Source organism: Mobula hypostoma, chromosome 27, assembly GCF_963921235.1.
Source record: "Mobula hypostoma chromosome 27, sMobHyp1.1, whole genome shotgun sequence".
NCBI lineage: Eukaryota > Metazoa > Chordata > Chondrichthyes > Myliobatiformes > Myliobatidae > Mobula > Mobula hypostoma.
In genome coordinates, this window is record NC_086123.1 from 22,741,964 (window position 1) to 22,757,978 (window position 16,015).

The following is a 16,015-nucleotide window of genomic DNA, read 5'->3' on the forward strand; positions in this document are numbered from 1 at the left end:
GCCTGGTCATGGGACATTTTATAATGACCTCTAAACCAGTACGTTTTTTGGACTGTGGGAGGAAACCAGAGCACCCAGAGGAAAGCCACGCGGTCACGGGGAGAACGTACAAACTCCTTACAGACAGCGGTGGGAATTGAACCCACGTCGCCCGTACTGCAAAGCGTTGTGTTAACCACTACGCTACCGTGCCACCTTGATGATATTTATCTACACTGGGGTTTCCCAACCTGGGGCCCATGGCATAAAAAAAGGTCGGGAACCCTGGATCTACCGTGCAGCAACAGGGGAATGTCTCATCAAAACTGTCTGCGTTTAAAATGCAAAAAACAAAGGGGCCACTCACTGTTTAGCTATACCAATGGCATGCCAGCAATTTTGTCATTCTGTAAAATGCAATAGGTCTGGGTGGGTACTTTGGAAATCATCTACTGTTTGAAAGGACCATCAGAATGTTGCTAGAAAATACTGCTTTGGAAATGTTATTATTCTTCAAGTATGATTTCTTTTAGGAAGAATTACCAACCGTTTCACCGAATCTGTAATTTTAGAATCAGAAGCTTGCTAACCAGGTCGTTCACTGAATGTTGATGGTACAGCTGGCAAGGCTAACATCTGTTGCCCGGCCAAAAGTAGCGTAGAGCTCAGATTCAATTGCACTAGTGACTCTGAAATCGTACGAAGGCCATACTGGGTAAGGATGTCAGATTTCCTTCCCTGACAGACATTAGAGTACAAGATGGGCTTATACAACAGGCCACCATTATCACAGTCAGCCTTTGCTTCCAGATGAATGTAATTGCTTGGATTTAAATTTCCCAGCATTGTGGTGGGATTCAGCATTTTGTCTCTGGGTAAAAATAGTATATCACTGCATTTACCTATAACATCTTTCCATGAGGATACTGCCACAAGATGTTTTCTCCCCATTTTATCTGGGTCATAAAGGAAAAGGAAACTCCTCAATGCCAGTCCACTTGCCATAATACCTGGTGTACGGGGAACAGAGATTTGGGTGGATAACCCAGAATGGCAGAGAATGGAGGCACTTGTGCCTGACCTCCCAACGTCTATCCCTGGTAGGTGTTCCTGTAAGGGTACTCCATCTGCTGTTTCAATGTTGCATTGAGTAACTAGAGAAGGAATTTTGTATTCAACTTCAAATGTTGTATTCAAATGCTTTAGGGTGCAGTTTTAAGCTGCAACGTTGACACCTCACAGAGCAGTGGTTCTGCTGTGCTCATCCACTCCTACTACTACTACTACTACTACGACGTCGACTCAGGCCTAGGGGGCAGGCGTCGGGCACGATGACGGATTCTCCACTTCCCCCTCTCCCTCATCAGTGTGTTCAGTTCATCTACATTAGCCGTCTTCTAGGGGCGTGTTGACCATAGTCTTGGGAGGGCGCCCAGGGTTCATCCTCCCGTGCTTGGGCTCCCATATGATGACTAGGCTGGCAGGTAGCTCGGGGTAGCGTAGACAGTGCCCCGCTAGTTGCAGTCTTCTCACCTCAATTTTAGTGGAGAGCATCGTTAGGTTGTTATAGAGCTCGACGTTCGTCATGTGCTGTCGCCAACTCACATCAAGAGCCATCTGGAGCATTCGTGTATAGCAACCATCTAGAGACTTTCTCATCGTCTTGGTGAGTGTCCATGTCTCGCATCCGTGCGTGAGAATGGACTCTATGACTGCTATGAAAATCCTCTTTTTAAGCCCTCTGGTCAGGTTCGACTTCCAGATTTCCTTCATGTCGTTCATAGCCCTCCAAGCCAGCGCCTTCCGTATCATTATGTCCTTCTCCGAACTCATCATTCTTGACCCGAGGTACTTGTGCTCATCCACTGACCATAAATTCACAGCTTCTGAGGATCTCATTACATTCTGCCTTTGAAAATAAATCCATCTGTCCCTGAAAGTCTCCATTATGCTTATGCATTGAAGCAATTTCAGAGCATTGAGCGGCCATTAACCATTAAGTGAGAAATTGCAGAATCCTGATGAGAAACATACCACACAAGTGTTTTGGAGATGGTCGTCGCCAAGCACGTTTATGACGTGAATGTAACTTACCACATACTGAGTTCCTGCTTCATCTGGAACTCAGTCCTCAGTGAGCTTCTGTATTCTGACCTTCTGCTGGAAGGGAAAACATTGATAGAGCAGCTGAAAATAGCTGCCAGGGACTAGGACACAGCCCTGAGGAACGCCTGGGGCTAGACGATTAATCTTCAGCAACTACAGCTATCTTCCTCTGTGCAAGGCACAATGCCAGCAATTGGCGGTGTTCCATTTGATGCTGATTGACAGTTCTGCCAAGAGGCCACCACCACACTGGGTCAAGCCAGTCACTTTGACCTCTCTTCTGGAATTCATCTCCTTTCAGTAAAGCTGAGTGGCCCTGGTGAAGCCCCGACTGGGCCATCGTTGAATAAGTTATAGGCAAATACCTCATGTGATAGCTTGCATCAGTAAAGAGTAGACTGGTTGATCAGTACTTACCTGGATTGGACGTTTAAAAACAAGAGAAAATCTACAGATGCTGGAAATCTGAGCAACACACACACACACAATGCTGGAGGAACTCAGCAGGCCAGGCAGCATCTAAGGAAAAGAGTACAGCCGACATTTCAGGCTGAGACCCTTCGGCAGGACCGGAGTGAAAAAGCTGAGGAGTAGATTTAGAAGGTGGGGAGAGGGGAGAGAGACACACAAGGTGATAGGTGAAACCTGAAACAGGAGGGATGAAGTAAAGAGCTGAGAAGTTGATTGGTGAAAGAGATACAGGATTGGAGGAACCTCACCTTAATATTTCGTCTGGGTAGCCTCCAACCTATCACAAACAAGAGAAAATCTGCAGATACTGGAAATCCAAACAACATACACAAAATGCTGGAGGAACTCAGCAAGCCGATAGACAATAGACGAAGGTGATAGGTTGGAGCAACACACACAAAATACTGGAGGAACTCAGCAGGCCAGGCAGCATCTATGGAAAAGAGTAAACAGTCAATGTTTTGGGCCGAAACCCTTTGGCAGGACTGGAGGAAAAACACTGAGGAGTAGATTTGAAAGGTAGGGGGAGGGGAGAGAGAAACGCCTTTCAAATCTACTCCTCAGCTTTTGTTCTCCAGTCCTGCTGAAGGGCTTTGACCCGAAACGTCGACTGTACTCTTTTCCATAGATGTTGTCTGGCCCGCTGATTTCCTCCAGCATTTTGTGTGTGTTGCTTCAACCTATCACTTTTTGCTTCTCAATTTTCAAATCTACTCCTCAGCTTTTTTCTCCAGTCCTTTCGAAGGGTCTTGGCCCAAAACTTTGACTGTATACTCTTCTCCATAGGTGCTGCCTGGCTGCCTGCTGAGTTCCTCCAGCATTTTGTGTGTGTGTGTGTGTGTGTGTTGCTTGGATTAGATTTTTCTTGCTTTTTGGGAAGAGGGCGTACTTGGTCAGTTTCCCACATTGTTGGATGGATGCATATATTGGAATAGCTTGGACAGAAGTTCAATTAGTTCTGGGGTGCAAGTCTTAAGCACTGGGACGGCCGCTGTAGTTTAGTTCCTCTGTATTTTCAGGTGGACTGCTACTTCTGGTGTGTTCTTCTGCACTCCTCATTACCCCATTGCTGATCTTCTGTCTAGATAGAATTCAAAGGTATGTTGAGACATGAGGTTAAAGACTGTGGTAGAGTGTAGTCCATTGCTGCTCTCAGTCCACACCACCGCATACAGAATGGGTGATCAGAACTATAAGGGACTTGCTCCCTGAACAGCAATATTGTTTTTGCAACACTTCTGTAATGCACTCTGCATCTTGCACTAGCATCTTGAGGTGCAGGCTCAGACCCATGAGTTTCTTACCCTATTTGAACCAAGGCGACAGAAAGATGCGTACATGTTTAGGGATGTTGCACAGCAAATTGTGCACCAATCATTTTTAAAGTGTGCTAATTTGGTTGAATAAAACCAAGGTTGAATTGACTTTGCTTGTCAGGAGGCTTGGCCCAGACAATGGCTGCAATGAGTTTATGAATGTATTGAGACACAGTAAATAAATATTGAAAGAGGTAAAGGTTTATATACAGTCACACAATGTACGCAGGGAGTCTCAAGATTCCTGGTGCAAAACTTGAGTGTGAAATGATGACAGTGTTGAGAAGCCAATACGTGAACCTGCTTGGCAAAAGAAAACACGCACAAATGGATACAGCGAAAGTAGCATACTCCTTGCCTAAAGATACTTCACAGAGTGAAGCAGCAACACCTCTTCCAAATATCAGAGTTGTAGGCTATATGTCACAGTTCAGTTCATCAGTGGTTCAATTTAATATCAGAGAATGTATGCAGAATACAACCTGCAATGCTTACTCTTCACAGACATCCACAAAACAGAAGAAAAAACCCCAACGATTGAATGACAGATGACCTTAGAACCCCAAAACCCACCCTCCACCCTCCCATGCACAAGCAGTAACAAAAGCATCAGCCCTCCCCATCTTCTTCCCCCAACTTGCTCCAGCAAAAGCATCAATCCTCTCCACCAACTGTGCAAGCAATAGCAAAGCCCCCTCCCAGAGACCCATGATCCAGACTCCCTCAAAATCTGCTGTCCATCCCAACACTTCAACATCTCAGACAGGCTCTCTCTCTCCAAATCCAGACTTTCTGTTGGGTGATAATTGGTAATAATGGCTCAGATATTGCTTTCTTCAAGCAGTGGTTTCTCAGCACAATGTGAATACTGAAACAGGATACCCCATCAAAGAGAAATGAACCGCTCACTGTGGACTCAGTTTTGACACTCAGCCTCGGTTTATACTCATATAATTAGTACTGGTTTTAAGCAGAAGCTGTTTTATGCTAATGCTGAACTTGTGGGAGAATGCATTGACGTATTGAATTGAATTGACTTTATTTCTTAATCCTTCACGTACACGAGGAGTAAAAATCTTTACGCACAATCTCCAGCTGAGTATACGTAGATCTAGATCTCTGTCGATTGAGATGCTAGTTAATTGCAATAGGTTTGAAGCATAGCACATTGCTAACAATGGAAAAATACTGTGCATGTTGGAAATCTAAAATAAAAACAAAAATTGCTGGAATCTTCAGCATGAATTAATTGTCGGTGAGGGGGGACTAATTTTACCTCCACAGTTACACCCTGTCCAGCTGAGTCTTTTTAGCACTTTCATTTTTCTGGTTACATTTCCAAAGCTCTTAGTATCTTTGCCTAAAAGAAATGAACTGTTGCACACATCAACATTTGCAAGTGAATTTATTCACAGAGATTTCAGGATAGGGCTGACCATTAAAACTTGTTCAGCATTTTGAATACTGTAATGGAATACTCACAAGACTTTAAAACAATCATAATAGTTTACAAGGAAGAAATTAGTCTGAAGTACTTCCTCCATTAATCATTTCCTTTGTGTTTTGCCAAGTAAATTTATTGAGTGTTTTATCTCATAATTCTTAGAAGGAAACTTATTTCATGTGTGATTACTTAATAGATTTTCCAGGACATTAAGGGGTTAATTCACAGCCACTGCAGAGAGCACGTGACATCATTTACCTTGTCTCAGTATTTGTGTCTCACAATCTTATAAAGGAGCATTTCATTCTAGAAACATTTCTGTTCTCAATCCTAATTTGTGCAAAGCTGCATAACATCATCTAGGTGCTGTACAATAATTTCCACTGGCTTTAATTCTTAAAATCTTTGATGATTTGCTGCCTGTAAGGAGCTCAAACTACGTTTCTTCATGAGTGGTGGGCTCTCACTCGCAGACTCACTGAGCAGCCTGGTGTTTGAGATCTCCAGGTGCGGCCTGGAAGATGTGCGCCTTCGGGGTGTGTACACAATTCCTCGCTGTTGTTGCCAACTGAAACACCTCAGGAGAATAAAACATTGAGAAAGCAGGGCGGTGCACACCGCTGTTTAAAGAAAGCCCCTGCACTCGAGCAATCTCTATCTGTCTATCTCTCTCTCTCATTCTCTCTCACTCTCTCTATCATTCTCTCTCTCACTCATTCTCTCTCTCTTCCTCCCTCTTTCTCCCTCTCTCCTGCCCTCTGTCTCCCTCTCACTCATTCTCTGTCTCTCTCATTCTCTCTCTCGACCCTCTCTTTCTCTCTCTCTTCCCCCTCTCTCCTGCCCTCTCTCTCTCCCCTCTCTCTCTCACTCATTCTCTCTCTCTCTCTCTCTCTCTCATTCTCTCTCTCTTCCCCCTCTCTTTCTCTCACTCATTCTCTCTCTTTCTTCCCCCCTCTTTCTCTCTCTCTCTCTTCCTCCTCCTCCCTCCTCCTCCTCCTTCTCCTTCTCTCTCTCTCTCTCTCTCGTCTCTCTCTGTCTTGATAGTGAGTGAGAGTCTGTTGGTCCTCGAGTCAGGGAACTCCAACAAGTGACGCGGCAGGTGTAGCAGTGAAACAGCGAGCTGTTGGTCTCCCCTCTCACTGTGAGAGGGAGAGCCAGTCTGAGATATTGAAGTGGGCAGTAGTTTTTGATGGCCTCTAGGTCATGGTCTCTGGGAGCTTTTCTATTCTTGCATGGTGGGTGGTGCTTTAGCTTGTACATGTGAGGGGAGGAGGAGATGGAGGTTGACACTTCTGCTGCTACCTGTGCGTGGGAGGGGGAGGGGAGCTCTGGGTGGTCTAACATTTTTTGTCATTCATTCTTTGGGTTATTTTGTGTTTCATGGATGTTTGTGCAGAGTAAGAACTTCAGGTTGTATACACTCTCTGATTCTAAATTGAGCTATCGAACCATTGAACAGTCTCCCTGTGACCGCGTGGATTTCCCCTGGGTGCACCGTTTTTTTCCCACAGTCCAAAGACATACCAGTTCGTAGGTTAATTGGGCATTGTAGGTTGTCCCGTGGTTAGGCCAGGGTTAAATCGAAGTTCAAAAGTTCAAAGTGAAATTTATTATCAGTGTGCATACATGTCACCACATACAACCCTGAGATTCTTTTTCTTTGCGAACATCCTGAGCAAATCTATAGAACGGTAACTGTAACGGGATCAGTGAACAACAAACTGTGCAAATGCGAATATAAATAAAGAGTAATAAATAACAAGAGCGTGAAATAACAACGTAAAGAGTCCTTGAAGTGAGATCATTGGTTGTTGGAACAACAGAACGAGAATGAGTGTAGTTACCCCCTCGTTCAAGACCCTGATGATTGAGGGGCCGTTACTCTTCTTGAAGCTGGTGGTGCGAGTCCTGAGGCTCTTGTACCTTCTACCTGATGACAGCAGTGAGAAAAGAGCATGGCCTGAGTGGTGAGGATCTTTGATGATGGATGCTGCTTTTCTATGGCAACGTTTCATGTGGATGTGCTCAATGGTGGGAGGGTTTTACCCGTGATGTACTGGGCCGAATCCACTAGCTTTTGTAGGATTTTCCGCTCAAAGGCATTGGTGTTCCCACACCCGGCCGTAATGCAGCCAGTCAGCACACTTTCCACCGCATATCTATAGAGGTTTGCCAAGGTTTTTGATTGCATGTCAAATCTCTGCAGACTCCCGAGGAGATCAGGAGATTGCTGGGCAATGCAGCTCGAAGGGCTGGAAAGGCCTGTTCTGCGCTGTATCTCAATAAATAAGTACATAGATGGGTAGATAGACAGACTCTAATGGTACATTTGGCCGTAGATTCTCCTCTGTTTACTTGTATTGGCTGATAAATCACAAATCTTAGTCATGTTTAAAAAAAAAGTAGGTATTTTTTTTAAGGCCACAACAGATGTTTTCCCTGTTTGATACACAGCCAGTTTACTGTATTCCCTGGATGTTTTTTGATGTTAATTATGTTGTCATGCCACTGGAGTCAAGTTCCTAATAGAGCTGTTTATTTCCTCTGTCTTCTCTCATTAACATATTCATAATTGACCATTATTGCAAAATACAGCCACTTGCCTTAAAACCTCCCTCCTTCATCAGTCCAGAAGTCATGGGAGCAGGTTTTAATTCTTATCATTTAGAAGGATAGCTTTTTCCTTCTCAAATGTATTTTGTCTTTAATAAGCCTTACTGTTCATTCGTTATGTGCCGTATCGTATGACATGGGCAATCATGGTCTTTCCATGACCGTGAATGTTCTTGGCAAATTTTTCTACAGACGTAGCTTGCCATTGCCTTCTTCTGGGCAGTGTCTTCACAAGGCAGGTAACCCCAGCCATTATCAATACTCTTTGGAGATTGTCTGCCTGGTGTCAGTCGTCGCATAACCAGGACTTGTGATCTGCACCAGCTGCTTTCAACCGTCCACCACCTGCTCCCATAGCTTCATGTGACCCTGATGAGGGGTTGGGGGGTTAAGCAGGTGCTACACCTTCCTTGCCCAAGGATGACCTGGAGGCTAGCGGAGGGAAGAAAAGGGAAGGTTTCTGACTGGGGCAGAATAAAATAATTAAATGCAATGAAAAAGAGTGGTAGATAGCTAGGGAATTACAAAAATCTTGGTCTGGAAATGGTTTAAGAGGCTAGTCATGGCACACTTTAACCACAACCTCCCAGACTACCTCAAGCCACTGCAATTCACCTACTGCCAAAGCAGGTGTATGGTGGATACCTTCTCCCTGGCCCTATACTGGAGCATCTGGCCAGTAAAGACACCCACGTTAGACTATTGTTTGCTGACTACAGCTCTGCCTTTAAGTCTAAAATTCCATCACCATGCTCCAAGTCCTAGAAGTCAATTGGATCTTGCCTTCCTGACCAATAGCAAGGATAGTCAACACCTCTGCAACAATTACTCTCAACACTGGTGCTCCAGCGAGGTTGTGTCCTCAGCCCCCTGCTCTACCCCCTAAACACTGCATACCCAGATTCTGCCCTAAATCCATTTACAGGTTTGCGGGTGGTACCTCACAAATGGCGAGTCAGATCACAGGAAGGAGGCAGAGGGCTTAGTGGCATGGTGTCGTGACGACAACCTTTCCCTCAATGTTAGCAAAATGAAGGAGTGGGTCACTGACTTCAGGAAGGGGTGGAGGGTGGGGAGTACATGGTCCTGTCTTCAACATTGCTGAGGTTTAGAGATTGAGAGCTTTAAGTTCCCAGGAGTGAATGTCACCAGTTGCCTGCCCCAGTCTATCCACGTAGATGCCATTGCCAAGAAAGCTCACCAACACCTCTGCTGCCTCAGCAAACTAAAGGAATTGAGCATGGCCCCGTCAACACTTATCAATTTTTATTGAGGCGCATCAGAGGAGATCCTATTCGTTTGCACATTAGCTCGGTATGGCAGCAGCTCTACCTGTGTCCACAAGAAACCGCAGAGAGTTGTGGACACAGCACAGCCTGTCTCCTGTGGACTCTATCTATCCCGCTCGCTGCCTCAGTAAAGTACCACATGATCCACTTCTTTATTTCCTCATTTCTGATCAGAGGTCATTGATCTGGAACACGATGTCTATCTCCACAGAGGCTGCCTGACCTGCATTTATTTCAGATTTACAGCATCTGCCTTGATGTAGAATAGCTGCCACATCAATAATTAGGATTCAACTGGAAATTTGAGACAAACTTCACATTGTTTGATGAAAGTACTCGGATTTACCCCGTTGCCTTGGAAACACGACCTTCTCCGACATCTGCACACTGAAAACCATGGAGCCTCTAAACATTTAATTACTACTCAAGCATCCCGAGCACAGACAGGAGAAGGAACAGGTTGCTTGCTGAATGTCTACCAGCCCACAGTGGTTTGGCCTTTCCCATTGAGATGTTGTGTGCATGGGTGTGGGGTGAGCATCTGTGGTGAGACATAATTAGCCATTAAAGTTCAATTTGCCCTCTGACCTTACGTAGAAAGAATGATCGTGCATCGATGTGGATGGGGACGTGGTGAAAAGCAGTAAACCAGCTCTTTATTATCTTGATTTCCTCAAAACTTGGAAGGACATGATTGCAGTAACATTCACTTTGATTGCTCATCGTTTCTCTTCTATGTGATTTGTTGCTGAAAGTGTGGTTAAGTCGTTCGCTAGCATGATTATATTTAAGGCTTGAATTTTTCAAGTTTTTTTTTCAGCTTTAAGATCAGCCAGTTTAAAAAGCAGTTTAAGTGGTTTGGCACAGACTGGATGAGTGGCCTGTTCCTGTGCTGTAATTTCCTAAGACTCTATGACGATGACTCAGACACTTCCAAGGCTTAACTGGGAAACTTAATAGTTGAGAGAGGGGAGCTTCTAGATGGTAATTGAAGCATTGAGGATCAAAGGGAGAAGCACGTTAAGTGAAAATGTGGTGGTGGTTGGTGGTTGTCATCCATCTGTCTCGAAGGACAATGGGTGATGATCATCATCATCACAAGCCTGGGCAGAAGGTATGGAGATCCTGAGATACCCAGTCATCAAGATCCCCCTCTTGGCCTCACCAACGTAGTCCAAAGGAGAGCTTATGAAACAATACCCTTGGCACCAGCTTGGCTGCAGGAGCTGCCAGAAGGATGTTCAATGACGTCCAGCCACCTTAGGGGCACCACTCCGGATTTGCTGTCTGGGTTTACTCCCATAGCCTTTGCCTCTACTGAGAGAATTAGCCGTCAGGAACTAACTAACTGTTGGAAGAAGAAGGTGGAATTTTCACCCTGTCGGTGTGGAGAAGAATGGGTGTTGTTGTGAAACATGAATTTGCTTTCTCCCCCTGACTGCTCGGCATTTCTTGCATTTACTTTAAGAGCTCCACCAAGGACTCGTATCAGGTCTGTCTTGGAGGACACAGAGTAAGGTAGTTGCAGCCACACTAAAGCAGAGAGAAGTAGTAACACGGGGAATGGGGAGCAAGGAGTACTCCTGGGCAGAGTGTGAGGGAAGTGCATCAGCTGTGTAGGCTCAAGTTGTTTAAAACAGATGGAAATCCCTCATTGCATATGTGTTGTGATTGTAGCCACATGAAATCTAGAGAGGGAGTCAATGTGACAAATGCTGCTTTATCTCAACCACCTTTGTCTCAACATGACTGCTTTTGTATGTGATGTGGTGTCCTTTGCTTCTGTGCTGAAGGAAGGGAGCTGGAAACCTAGTCTTTGGTTTCAGATCAGTTGTCCATGGAATTCAAGTGAAAGTAAGACAGTTCTGTTGAGCGTTTGTTTCACTGGATTATACAATAATGATGAGAAATTTAGTACGATTAGTGCTTTTAATGCTGCTGCTCAGTGCTGTAATGACAGTTTACCTATCATGTGATTGTCAGACTGAGATTTTCTCTGTTGAAGTGGGAAGGGAGAAAGATCACAGGTCGGTCACTGCACCTGAGGAAACCCTGGACAGTGATTCTAATGTGATTCCACCCTACCACATCAGCATGTTGAAGGGACCATTCCCTTTGGTCTTCTCTTCCACCAACACCCACTTCTGCCTTCCATTTTACCACAGGCTTTCTCCTCACCTCAGAATCAGAATCAGGTTTAATATCACCGGCACGTGTTGTGAAATCTGTTGTTTTACGGCAGCAGTACATTACCATACATAATCTAAAAAAACTGTAAATTACAGTAAGTATATGTATTGAAAAAGTTAAATTAAATACATAATGCAAAAGAGGGGAAAAGAAGTAGTGAGGTAGTGTTCATGGGTTTAATATCCATTCAGAAATATGATGGCCGAGGGGAAGAAGCTGGTTCTGAATTGTTGAGTGTGTGCCTTCAGGTTCCTGTACCTCCTCCCTGGTGGTAGCAATGAGAAGAGGGCATGTCCTGGGTGATGGGCAACCTAAGCGATGGACGCCATCTTGTTGAGACATTATGCCTTGAAGGTGTCCATGATGAGGCTGGCTGAGTTCACAACTCTCCCCTCTCCATTTTTCTATGTCTTAAAGCATTACTTATGCCAAAGTGTCCTCAGTCTCACAAAAGATCATCAATCTAAATTATTATTTCTGCCTGCCTAGATTTTATCTGAACTGCTGAGTGCTTCCGGCCATTTCTGATTTTGGAAAACCAACATGATCTGGATAGAGTTTTTTTCTCACGTCATAGCTTACCTATTTATTTATTTATTTGTTTGTTGAGATTCAGTGCAGAGTAGGCCCTTCTGACCCTTTGAGCTGCATCGCCCAGCAACCCTCACGATTTAACCCTCTCTCAATCACGGGACCAATTAACCTACGAACCGGTTAGCCTTTGGGCTGTGGGAGGAAACTGGAGCACCCGGAGGAAACCCATGCATTCACGGGGAGAAAATTACAAGCTCCTTACAGACAACAATAGGATTTGAACCCAGGTTGCCGGTACTGTAAAGCATCATGCTAACCATTACACTGCCCTGCCGCTCTGCAAATCTTTGCGCATGCTCAGCTCTACGTTATTGCCAAAATTGCTCAGGGCGTAAATGAAGCTGTTCAGCTCAATGGATATATAGCACCTATTCCTCATCGTGTAAACGGGATAGGATGTTTACTTAACAGGAATAAACATTTTGTGTTCAGTGTGTAAACAAAGAGATGTTGGAAATTCAAAGCCAATTACTAGGCATGCTTTTAATTGTAATTAATTACACCTCTTAGTTAAGGATTCATGAAGAACAGGCTACATTTTCACGCATTGATATCAAATCATTGTACAGCAATGACTTTGCTTAAAGTAGTTCATGACTTATGGCTTAAAGCCGATGCTTAGCAGCTCTTGTTCCCTTAGATTTTAGTGCAGCATTTTGACACTGTTGATCACAGCATTCTCGTAAATGGCCTTGGTCAATGGGTAGGTCTTTCTGGTGTGGCGATAAGCTGTTTTCAAACTTGTATAACAGGCAGAAAATTCACTGTTAGCTGTGGTGAATGTGCATCGAACATCCACGACATTGTGTTTGCTGTGCTGCAAGGACCAATTCTTGGCCTGTTCTTGTTCTCACCCTACACGTTCCCAATAGGTCAGATTATTTCAAAACACTAGGTGAATTACAATAGCTATGCAGATGACACACAACTGCATTTGTCTATTACACCAGATGACCCTGAAGCTGTAAAGCAGGGATTCCCAAAGTGGGGTCCATGGACCCTTCAGTTATTGGTAAGGCTCCATGACACAAAAATTTGGAACCCCTGCTCAAAACCATCTGGTCTGGTGCCTTACTAACATCATAGAATATGAGAGTTCAAATTTCCTTAAACTAAATAAGGAAAAAGCAGAATGTTTGATTATTGATAGCAATAAAAACGTGTGAATGTTAGAAAAAAATTGATCACTGGCCTTACAAATCAAGCCAGAAGTAAAGAACTTATGCTTTATTATTGACTTTGAACTAATTCTCAAATCACATATTAACCTTATAATTAAGACTGTGTTTTTCATTTAAGAAACTTTGCAAGAGTTCGATTTCTTATAATGTCTCAAGATGCAGAAAAATTGATCCACGTTTTTGTTTTTAGTTGATTAGACTGCTGTAATGCACTTTTTTCATGACTGCCTAAGAAAGATATAAATCGGCTGCAGCTTGTTCAAAATGCAGCTGCAAGAATCTTAACCAAAAAAAGAAAATCTGAGCACGTTTCACTGGCTTTGGCATTGTTACACTGACTGCCTGTGTCCTTTAGGATCAATTTTTTTAAAAAACTCTTGACTGCATATAAGGCTTTGAATCATTCTAGCTCCTCGGTCTATTGCTTTACATCCCTAATCGGAATCTTAGATCTGTGAATACTGGTTTGCTTAGTGTTCCTAGAGTCAAGCATACTATATAAGAACTAGTATTCTTATGCACCAACAATTTGAAATACTCTACTGACATGAGATATGCCAGGCTAGTACTGTGGAACGTTATAAAAGACTTCTAAAAACCTACTTTTTAAAATTTGGCTTACTTAAAGGATTACTTAATGCCCGTAGATGTTAATTAAATTTATGTAATTTGTATATTAAATTACATTTTATTCTGTATAATATTTGAATTTAACTATGATATTTAATTTTGTCTCATATTTTTATGACTATATTGATTTATCTTTGCAATCTCTGTAAAGCACTTTGAGCCTGCATCTTAATGTAGGAAAGGTGCGATATTAATGAAGTTATTATTACTTTGGGATCTGTCATCAGTACAAAGTGTTTCTTCTTCCTATTATTTTAATGAATATTGACCCACGAAGACTGACTGGCTAGTCAGTCTTCCTACACAGGGAGGAAAGATTCCTCCGTAAATAAGGTTGAAACAGTACAGAGAAAACTTACACGATATTGCTGGGACTGGAGGATCTGATTTATAAGGAAAGATTGGACAGGTTAGCACTTCATTCCTTTGAATGTAGAAGATTGAGAGGAGATTTGATAGAGGTACACAAAATTATGAGGGGTATAGATAGGGAAAATGCAAGCTGGCTTTTTCCACTGAGGTTGGGTGGGTCAACCAGAAGTCATGGGTTAAGGGTGAAAGGTGAAAAGTTTAAGGGGAACTAATTCACTCTGAGGGTGGTGGAACAAGCTGACTGCACAAATGGTGCATATGAGCTCGATTTCGCCATTTGAGAGAAGTGTGGATAGGCACATGGATGGTAGGGATATGGAGGGCGATGGTCCCAGTGCAGGTCAATGGGAGTAGGCGGTTTAAATGGTTTAGCACAGACTAGATGGGCCAAAGGGCCTGTTTCTGAGCAGTAGTTTTCTACGACTCTAATAAAATGCAAAACATATGGGGCCAAATTGCACTTAAGTGCATCAATCTCCTTTTGAATTAATACTGAAAATTAAAAACTGAAATATTGACAATAGGGAGAAAAACATTTTAGGACAAAGCTAATCTGAAGTCAGGAAAATGTTAACTCTGTGAATCTTACAATGATTCGATGCCAAGTCATTCTGTGCGGTTTATTTTAACAAAGGCCTCCCAGCTCGTCATTAATATATTAATGAGTCCCAATGGGGATTTACTTTGAATTGTAAGCAGTGCATTGGTTGACTGATTGAACTGTTATCTGCCAAGAAACAGACAGCCATCTAAATGTTCGGAGACAAAGTAATGCCGCCATGTAACACTGTGGCTGCCATTGTCAAGCAGCAAGCTGAGAGGCAATGTGCAGCACTTTGTGTGGGAAAACAAAACATTGGAACAGACAAAGCCTCTGTGACTAATTGAGTATTTCATTAATTAGCAGTGATTAGGTTACCATTACTATGGAAACAGACCAAGGAATTGCACTTGTGAGAGCCTTTGAATAAAGGGTCTTTGGTATTAATAAAGGAAAATGTGACCAAAACCTTCAGGATGAAACCTATTTCTTGCAGTTGGAACAAAAACACGTGGGGTGATCAATGTATACTGTTCCTGGGTTCATGGCAGCACCTAGAGAGGCAATGTGATGATTGACGTTTTGGGTCGGGACCCTGCACTAGGACTGAGAGTTTGTTATAAGCACTATATGAGATTCTGCAGATGCTGGAAATATTGGGCAACACACACAAAATGCTGGAGGAACTTAGCAAGTCAGGCGACGTCTATGGAGGGGAACCAACTGTTGACATTTTGGACCAAGACCCTTCATTAGGTCCCAAAATAGCGACTGTTTATTCCCCTCCATAGATGCTGCCTGATTTTCTGAGAGTTAGTTAATTGCTTAACCCGAGAGTATAACCCATGTCCCAATAAATGTTCAAAGTAAATTTAATATCAAAATACATATATGTCACCATATACAACCGTATTCGATGAACCATAGTAGAATAATAACCATAACAGAATCAATGAAAGACCACCTGAGCATTCAACTAGTGTGCAAAAGACAACAAGAATAAATAATAAACCAACAAACAAAGATAAATAGATAAATAAATGAATAAATAGATAGATAAATAGCAATGAATATATAGAATATGAGCTAGAGAGATCTTGAAATTGAGTCCAAGGCTTGTGGAACATTTCAATGATGGGGCAAGTGAAGTTGTGTGAAGTTATCTCCTTCGGTTCAAGAGCCTGATGTTTGAGGGGCAGTAATTGCTCCTGAACCTGGTGGTGTAGGTGCTGAGGCTCCTATATCTTCTTCCTGAGAAGAAAGCATTTCCTAGGTGGTGGGGGTTCCTG

At 43.2% G+C, this 16,015-nt stretch overlaps 1 protein-coding gene across 1 annotated transcript in view; it reads left to right on the top strand.

The window, feature by feature from the left end:
• LOC134338523 (rasGAP-activating-like protein 1) overlaps positions 1–16,015 on the top strand; it is a 304,354-nt gene that overhangs the window by 192,425 nt on the left and 95,914 nt on the right. The window lies entirely within an intron of this gene.